The sequence below is a fragment of the Lissotriton vulgaris genome, chromosome 9 (genome assembly GCF_964263255.1).
Source record: "Lissotriton vulgaris chromosome 9, aLisVul1.2, whole genome shotgun sequence".
Lineage (NCBI taxonomy): Eukaryota > Metazoa > Chordata > Amphibia > Caudata > Salamandridae > Lissotriton > Lissotriton vulgaris.
The window spans coordinates 665,912,105-665,921,846 of record NC_141697.1 but is presented as its reverse complement, the minus strand read 5'-3'; positions in this window follow the sequence as shown (position 1 = coordinate 665,921,846).

Below are 9,742 nucleotides of genomic sequence, written 5' to 3'. Positions count from 1 at the left end.
CTAGCTGGGTGCCCTATTCCAGTGGCGCTGGTTCAGGTGCATGAGCCCTGTACCCCTACAGTACCCAGGTCCATTCCTGGGCACTGTAAGTGCAGTCCTGCCATTAAGATTATATGGTGCTGGGAGGTCGTCATCACGAACTCCACAGCACCATGATGGCTACACTGAAGACTGAGAAGTTTGGTATCAAACTTCTCAGCACATTAAACCCACACTGATGCCAGTGTGGAATTTAATGTACAATGCACGACAGAGGGCAACTTAGAGTTGCCCCCTGAAACTAACCCATAACCCGTGTCCTAACTGAGAGGCTGCCTAGGCTGCCACCCAGCAGACAGTTGCTGGACCCCTGGGTAGAGAGCCATCCGCTCTTGTGGGCCTGCAACAATGCACATCCTGGGGCGAGGTGCTAGGCCTCCGCCCCAAGGATGGGCAGGGGGAGCTTCAAAGGCTTGCCGCCTTTGTGAGCTTCTCCAGGCCACTTGCTGTACTCAGCAACTGGCCCCCACCGGTTCTGAACCCACTCTGGTGGGAAGACAGGCGGGAAAACCTAAGTGAAGAAAAGGAGTGTGCCAGCCTCTGCCAATCCAACCCCCGGGTGGGGGAGGCGACGGGAAGCACAACTCTGGGCTCTCGCCATATTGAGGATGGGGAGTCCTACCCAATCAGAGACAGTCTCCTGCCCCCCTCCCACTGGAGAGTGGCAGGATAGGGGGTGTACTCATCCCAGGAAGGGACCCATTGATAACTGACCTTTACCTACCTGTAACGCCCCTAAATTTAGTATTTAGGGGCACCCTGAACCTTCCTTCAACAGATCCCGAAACAAGAAGAAGAACAAGAAGAAAGAAGACCTGCCGTGTCCTCTTGACAACGCCAACTGACATGGCCCCAGCCCTACAGGCCTGCCGACCCTCGAACCTGCGCCTGCTAAATCCCAGCGTCTCTTGTAGTCAGCAACCTCGAAAAGCCCGGAGGACCTGACTGCCTTGCTCATTCAAAGACTGGGAGTCCCACGAGCAGTGGGTCTGCTCAAACAGCAACAACCCCTGGTGCCAGCTAGGAACCGCAAATCCAGCACACTCTGCACCCGCCGAGCCCGGCCCGTGCCTGAGTGAACAAAGACCACGAGGACGTCTCCCTGGCGACTTTGACCACGAATCCAGCACCCAAGGACCCTCCTCGACGCTCCGGACGAAGCCTGCAGCCTCACAATCAGGGAACCCCTCCATCCGCGACCAGCTGAGGGTAAGATTTCCTGACAGCAAAAGTCACCCCTACACCCGGCACCCCACAGCCCCTTGTGCCCAACTCCTGGGTGGCTACCTAACCTTCAGCTTCCCAACTTACCTCTCGAAGTGGTGGTCGCACCTAAAGAATCTCCGTCCGTTCAAGTTCTTTAATAGAGGTTTGTGATGTTTCTATGCTTTTTGCGATTCGAATAGATTCATCAAGAGATGGGTTTTCTAATGAGTAGTTTTTGTCTTATCGATTTGTCTAAGCATTTGCTTATAAATTGGTCACAAACCAGCTGTTCACTGAAGTTCTCAAACTCACATTCTGCAACCATTTTTCTGAGTACAGTTATGTAAGTGTTAACATCTTTTCCATCTTTTGAAAAAAATTTGTCTCAACACTACTATACTAGGTTGTTTAGCATATCTCTTTGCTAATTTTCTTACAATGCTTTGACATTCATCTGGTTCGTCCCCCTCAACAGTTTCAGCTTTAGGTAGATGTTTGAGTGTGTCCCTACCATCAAATCCTAATGAATGTAGCAGTAAAAACTTTTTCCGTCTCCTATCTTACTACCAGGCTTCCCAACTGCTTGTTCTTAATGAGTGGTGGTACGGTGACAGGGGGGACCCGACGTATGCATTGGAACGGTCGCTTATGGGCGATAATACGCTGCACACCATTCTATACTCAGCCCGTCTGCGTTGTGCACTACCGTCGGTCATCAGAGTGGTCTTCGCTGTTTTTCGACAGGCCCTACGCCGCATGGGCTGGTGGGGCAAGTTGACGGCTGAGACGCCGCTCTGGCACAACGGCCTGCTCCCGGAGCTGGCGGCCCTGGCCGGTTTTGAGGGCTGGGAAGCGATAGGTATCTCGCTGCTGGGCCAGGTCATGTCCGGCACTACCCTTAAATCATTCGAGGAACTCCGCACGGAATTCCAAATGCCTCAATCCCAGTTTTTCCGCTATTTGCAGCTGCGCCATGCCCTCACCCGAGCATTGCTAACCTGGACTCCCTACCAGAGTTCCACCCAGTCGAGGCAAAGGTTTTTATGGGAGACCTGGGAGATAGGAAGGTATCCCGGATATACCAGACGCTGGTCATCCATTGCTCCTCTACCCTGCATTCTCTTCGGGCGGCTTGGGAGGTGGACGTCGGCCCCCTGGATGAGGACGATTGGAGGTAGGCGCTGGAATCCCCGCGTGGGACCGCCATTGCTGTACGGCTCCGACTCATCCAATTTAAATACTTGCACCGGGCTTACTACACCCGTGAACGATTGTGGAGAGCTGGATTGATTGCATCCCCGGAATGTCTGCGCTGTGGGACGGTGCCTGGGTCCTTGCTACACACTGTGTGGTCGTGTGGTCGGCTGTCTGGCTTTTGGAGAGGTGTATGGAATTGTCTGTCTGAGGTCCTAGGCTGGGACCTTCCCCGCACCCATCGGCTAGGGTTGTTGCACGTTATGGAGGGCATTGGTGGGAACATCTATAAGCGTCATCTGCTGCTCTTTGGGCTTGTTGTTGCTAAACGGGACCTAGCCCGAGCGTGGAAGGCTGTGAGGGCCCCTCCCCTGTCTGCGTGGAAAGCTGGGCTGGACTACTTCATGGGCCTTGAGAGGCCGATCTTTGAGGCGAGGGGCTGCCCACGCAAACACTACAAAATTTGGAAGCGGTGGGCCGACTACCGGGGTCTGTCACTTGATCCCCCAGCGGAGCGAGAAGAGGATATTTGATTGTACGGACATTGTTGGCCCGAATCTGCGACACTCCTGTCGTACTACACCTACACCCTTTATCTGCTGCTATATGTACACGTGCGGGGGGGGGGAGGGTGGGGGGGAGTTTCTGGGTGTTGGGGGGGACGGGGGTCGGGGGCGGGTTGGGTTTTTTTTTTCATACTGAGCCTATTCTTGATGCCTGCTTGAACATTTGCTACTCATTTGATTTACTGTACCTGTATTGTTGTGGTGATCTCCGGCCTGTGGGGTGCCACGATTTTATTGCCTACTTGCTCAATAAAATTGGTTGTGAAAAAAAAAAAAACTTTTTCCGTTCAGGTCTGAATCTATGTGCGCCAATTGCCCCTAAATAATTTTCAAAGGCATCAAACCATTTCCTCCATACTATTGGTGGTTCTCCTGATGCACCAAGAAATGGGGGAGGAGGATGGACAGCCTGCATGTTGTATTCTCCAGTAAGAGTTGATCACTCTATACACTACTAATTTCACTTTTTTCAGTAAAAAAAAAAAAGAATTGAATAGTACTGAGTTACCATATAATCATAAATATATGACACTAGTAAATTTTCTTTTCAGTTCTAGTGGTTGACTAGACCTTTAAAAAATTCAAAGATTTATTTCACATTTTTTTCGACTTGAAGTTGTTTTCTCAAGAGATAATAATTTGGTAGTATGCAATATCTAAGAAAATAGTTTTTTTTCTTTTTATCGGTGTGCGTGTCACCGTGTTTTTCGTTGCACGCTGATAATTCAAACGCTCGTTAAAGGGTGAGCGTATCACCGCTGATGGCACCAGAAGAGTGTGAAGTAAAAAATATGTGGTACCTTTTATTCCTGCTCTTCTCTCCGGGAGTGTTTCTTGTGGAAGAGTTCACAAGCCCGCAGTATTTTTCTACGATGAGAATATCTTCCACTTCTTCTTCCAACACCCAGTGCGGAGGGAGGAGCCGGCTGACACACAGAGACTGAGCGGGCTGGCAGAGGCGGTACCGTCTTGCGAGTCCTCCAACCATAGCCGATTGCGTCGACTGCAGACGGGGATTCCGACTTCTTGACACGCTGATTCCGCTTAACAGCTTCCTGAAGCGCCGGTCTTTTCTTTCTCTGTCTCTCGTGGTCTGTCTTGACCTTGGCCGTATACAGCCCCTCGCTCTCCGAATCTTTCCTCACACAGCACTCCGGATTCAGAGAATACGTTACGAAGGTACAATTTTCTTGTCGACTCTTCTCCTTTTTTTTCTTTGCATTACCGCTGTGCTTATTTCTTTGTGGGTTCTGTGTGGGAATTCACTTCCATCGTCGCCATTAATGAATGTAATAATCCACGATAAAATGTGTTTGTTGAAGTAAGTTTCCGTTTTTTGGGTTCCCACAGACAATCTGGCGTGCAAGCCAGCACAGCTCAAAATGGCGAATTTAACTGACAACACAAACTGTCCAGTATAACGTTCCTCACGTGCCAATGGGCAGCGCGAGGCAAGGGCAACACAATGTCCTCGCGCGGGGCGCCCGGGGAAGAGACCATTACAATATTGCTAGGAGAAATCTCCAGAACCAGCGCATACGGGAAGCAATCTGTGGGCCTAGCTGCCTGGAAAGGCCGGTCAGGTGGCAAAAAGGGCTGCAGACAGCGAGAGCACACACCTAGCCTGCAACTCACACAGACTGTCGGCACACATTGTGCCCATGGCACAGAGTTAAGCAGGCCGGAACAGAGCTTGCAGATACGGACTGGCAGGAACGATAATGATGGCCGTGAATGGGGAGCGCTGATACGGGTGATGCCACAGCAAGAACCGGAGCATTCAACAGATGCGAGGGGGACCCTTTATACACCCATTGGCGGAAGATAACTGATCACCCTAGATGTCACGGTCCTGACCAGCGGGAGAGGAGAGCTCGGCAGAGTACACAGCCTAGGCCTATCGGTCACCAGGAACACAGAATAGAGAGTGGGCGCCGCGGTGAAGGAACGGAAATAGGCCGCAATCCCGGGTGCTGTTGCAAAAGTACTGTTGAGCTTCTTGTTGTGGGCCCCCTGTGCAGTGCTAAACAACTGGTGCAGTGCATGTAGGAACAGCCTGAAACAGCCCAGACAGGCGAAGTAAGCGGTTGTGGGCCCGCAAGTGTGGGAGTCCAATATGGAGTGATGCCATAATAAGAACCTGGGAACAAAAATTAGGTGAGGGTGTGGACATTTGTAATAATTTCTGTTAGCATGATCTGAAGCCATCTTGGTTATGGCATCCATTTTTTTGGCTTTGTATCTCTCCCGTCCCAGCTGCTCGTCTTTTTCCCTGCTTGTGAGGTCTATTTTAGTTGACTTCCTGACTCAGCTAAAAGCAATATGCATACTAAAGAGTTTTTAGCTACCTGAACACCTGGTCTCAGACTCAACTGTCAATCTCTTAGTGTTGCCATAAGCATTCAGGCTCCCCCTCCAACTTTGCTGACTAAGTGATCTCCCATCTGCCCATGTTTGTCGGTAGTTACTCCTGTGTATGCTTGTACCTCCTATTTGTAACTACATGCTTACTCTGCAACAAACTCTGTGTATAAGGCCTGTGTTCTGTGCCTTCATTGTACAACATCAGGCAGCACATGAGAGTGCTGTGTGGATGTAGTCCCACTCATGAGTGATTAATAAACTTGTTATTTGAATTCCAGCTTCAGTGCCAATCTCTATTTTGTTGGTCTAAGGACCCCTGGACAGAGAAGGGTGACCCCTAAACCGGTGTGCTCATTGAAAAGCACATTTCCACAAAGGGACCTATACTGCATCACTGGACGACAGATACTGAGCTTCCCCCCCTGGTTCTCGCAGCCTAGAGGAGCTAGAGAAAGGAATTCTGCAGATTACACAAAAATTGCACACAGTGGGATAAGAACCTAGGCCCCCCTTTCTCCAGCACAATTGACTATACTGAAGACAGAGTGGAGCTGCAGTATATGCTCTGGTAGAGAGGCGTCTGATAACTTCAACTCAGGTACTAAAGGTGCATGGGAGATTCCAGACTGGTGGGCAGGGGGTTAATTGAGACACTGTTTGTGAAAGTTCTTCAACTGGATCGTACCTGCTCTGAACTTGGTAAAGAGGTAGTGAACATGAGGAAGGCGGATAAACAATAGACAAAGCTTCAGTTATCCCTTGTCAACACCTCTGGCTACTCCTCCTGTGAATGCCTGGAAGCTGAACTGACAACTCAAAATTCCCAGTCAATTCGTCTACACAACATTTATCGCCCCCCAGCACTTCATCGAGGACTTATCTGAGCTCCTGACACAATCCTTACTATCCAACTCAGAAAATATCTTTCTTGGGGATCTGAACCTCCATTGGAACAATATGATGACCCCACTATCTACCTCCTCACTGATCTACTTGAGATCAATGAACTCAAACAACTATGCCTGTCCCCGACACACACTAAAGGAGCCATCCTTGACGCCATTCTCTTTAACAAAGATCTGCACTCCGTGACCAACATTGTCCCCATTGACTGGTCTGACCATCACCTTATTCTGTTCACCATTGCTACCACTGCGAATCTCCCCACCTCCAAAATTAACAGACCTACAAAATTGACCAGAAATCTAAAAAGTATCCCCCCCCCTGGGTGTTCTTGAGTCTAAACTCCAAGCTCAACTTCTTCTCATTCCTCCCTCACAACATGCCAATGAGCTCACTGAACACTTTAACAATACTGTCACCAGTATCCTTGACCAATTAGCCCCACCTAAACTCAAAAACCAAAGAAACACCCCCTCCAACTTAGAGGCAGATGCTCCGGGAGCGGCGGCGGACTGACCCGCACGCTGGCCCCCTGTGCCGCCACGGTGACCTCCAAGCCCACGGCCGTGCTGAGGTTGGTTCTACGCAGGTTTCCAACTGAACGAGCGGGCACGGGCGCCCCTTCGATGGCAACGAAAGGAAGGAAAGGTAGACGTGGGCGGGCGTGTGTTGGAGAGAACCAAGGACTTGGCCGTAGCCCGAGAGTCCTTGAAACGCTCCAGCGCACTGTCTGCCTTATCGCCAAACAGGCAAGTACCATCAAAAGGCATGTCCATTAGGGAACTCCGGACATCCCCCAAAAACCCTGTAGACCGCAGCCAGGCATGGCGACACAGGGCCACTGTTGTGGAAATCGCTCTCCCTAAAGAATCTGCAGTGTCCAGACCTCACCGAATGGAAAGCTTTGTGGCATCCTTTCCCTATGCCACCAACTAGGAAAGTACAGCTCGAACCTCAACCGGACACTGGGGCAGTGTCTGCGCTACTGTGTCCCACACAGTATGAGAGTAGCGGCCCAATAGGCATGCGGTGTTGACTGACTGCAGCCCCAAGCTGGCAGAGGAAAACAGCCTCTTGCCAAACTGCTCCAGCTTTTTTGATTTCTTATCCGGAGGGCAGTAGGGAACGCACTCTGAGAAGTGGAGGCCTGAATGACCAGGCTCTCCGGAGTGGGATGATTTGTCAGAAAGGCCGGGTCACCCGGTGCTGGGCGATGATGCCTGGCCACGTTTTTATCCACAGGAACCCCAGTGGCTGGCCTAGACCAGGTGCCTACCAAAACATCCGTCAAGGCCTCATTAAACGGGAGCAGAGGTCCCATAGAACTTGCAGCCGGCTGAAGCACCTCAGTAAGGAGGTTGGTCTTGTGAGTGACAGTAGGCAGATCAAGGTCAAGAGCCTCAGCTGCTCTACGGAGCACCATGGTATACGTGGAGCCCTCCTCTATGATGGCGGGAGGAGACATAAATCCAGGCTCGGAGGAGAGGTCAAGGCCGCCTGCGTCCTCCGAGTCTTCTACTCACTCATTTTCAGACTTGCACTGTCGTGCAAGAGGGTCTTCTGACCCCTCCCAGTCATCCCCCTCCTCCACAGCCCGTGGTATGAGGAGGAGCGGCGGGGGAGGCACAGGGGAAAACAAGAGCTCCATGTTCCAATTAGGGTCCCAAGCCGGAGCAAAATTGCCTGGGAATTCGGGCAGGGCGGAGGTGGAAGAAACGGAACCCATGGCGGCGCAGAGAACGGAGCCGCAGGGGGCGCTGGAGCTGCCGGCGGAAGACCCTGAGGCGCCGAGACCGGCGCTGCCGGCAGAGATCCTTGCGGCGCCTGGGCCAGAGCCGACGGCGGCGCTGAGGGCAAGCAAGGGCCCTCAAAAGGGACCTCAAGGCCCGAAGGCATGCCGGCCGAAGCCCTAGGCCTGAACAGGCAGTCATTGGCGGCAAGAAACTCTTGAACCTGGGCTGGAGTCGCTGACGGGTAGGTGGGTACGCTGTGGGACTCCCAGGCTCCAACGGAGCTGCAGGGGAAGGACCCCTGGCCCCCTCGTCCGTGTCCGGAGACCGACGTGGAGACGTTGGAGAGCGAACACGATTCTTCGACTTTTTCTTGTGACGTCTCTTACCCGATTCCGAGGGTGAAGACTTGGACCCGAGGACCGATGATGATGGCTCCCGGTCGGTCCCTCGAGTGACCCCTGGACCTCGAACGGCGCAGAGACGACTGCCTGGCCTTCAGCAGCTTTAGGGACCACGCCCGCAAAGCCTTCGGAGCCATGGCCAGTCAGTCGGAACATGACCGAGAGTCATGGTCTCCAGACAGTAGAGACAGATGCCATGGGGGTCGGCCACCGACATCATACGGCGACAGGCCCAGCAGGATTTAAACCCAGGCATTCCTATGTGGCACCATGAGTCAAATACTCAAAAGAAGTAGAAACAAAAGTCTCAAAAAAGTTAGTAAAAAAGTGAATAGGGTACGTGCTCTAACAGGATCGGCGCTTGCTGGTGCGGAAAAAGAAAGAACTGACGTCAGTGTGCATGGGTTGCGCCTAAGTAGTCTCCGTGACATCATATCGGTGCTTACGATGCCAGCGATGGACGCAGAGCCGCACAACGCCACGTACCGACGCACAGGGGTACTGCTGGTGAAAAACTTTCCGGAACCAGTCTGACGCCTGGGGATATTCTAAGGTAAGGAATCTATCACTACCGTGTCTCTTTCAGATTCATGTATTAAACAGTTGGGATCAGGCACACAAATATAAAATTCCCAACTCCCTCCCCAGGGCTGCAGTGTGAGAATGTGCCATTTTTCTTGCATGGTATGCCCCACGTTTTGCTGAATTGCTGATGTACTTTGACTGAGTGTGCCCTGGGCTCCTGCCAATCAGGTGCCCAGGGTCTGTGTTCCCTCCCTAAAACTGTATTGAAACCTAAACCCAATTGGTACCTCTGTCCACATGTCATGTAAATGATACCATAGGTACCCAGGGCCTGTGACCAATGAAGGCCCCTAAGGGCTTCAGCACTTATTGCCCACCCTTAGGGTTCCTGTACCCTGACACACACACACTGCCTTTGTAGGCTGTGTGTCCTGGTGCAGAACAAAACAAAGAGTCGACATGGCACACATCCCTGTGTGCCGTGCCCACAACACCCTGCCCTGGCATACCTCAGTCACCCCTCTAGCTGGGTGCCCTATTCCAGTGGCGCTGGTTCAGGTGCATGAGCCCTGTACCCCTACAGTACCCAGGTCCATTCCTGGGCACTGTAAGTGCAGTCCTGCCATTAAGATTATATGGTGCTGGGAGGTCGTCATCACGAACTCCACAGCACCATGATGGCTACACTGAAGACTGAGAAGTTTGGTATCAAACTTCTCAGCACATTAAACCCACACTGATGCCAGTGTGGAATTTAATGTACAATGCACGACAGAGGGCAACTTAGAGTTGCCCCCTGAAACTAACACCC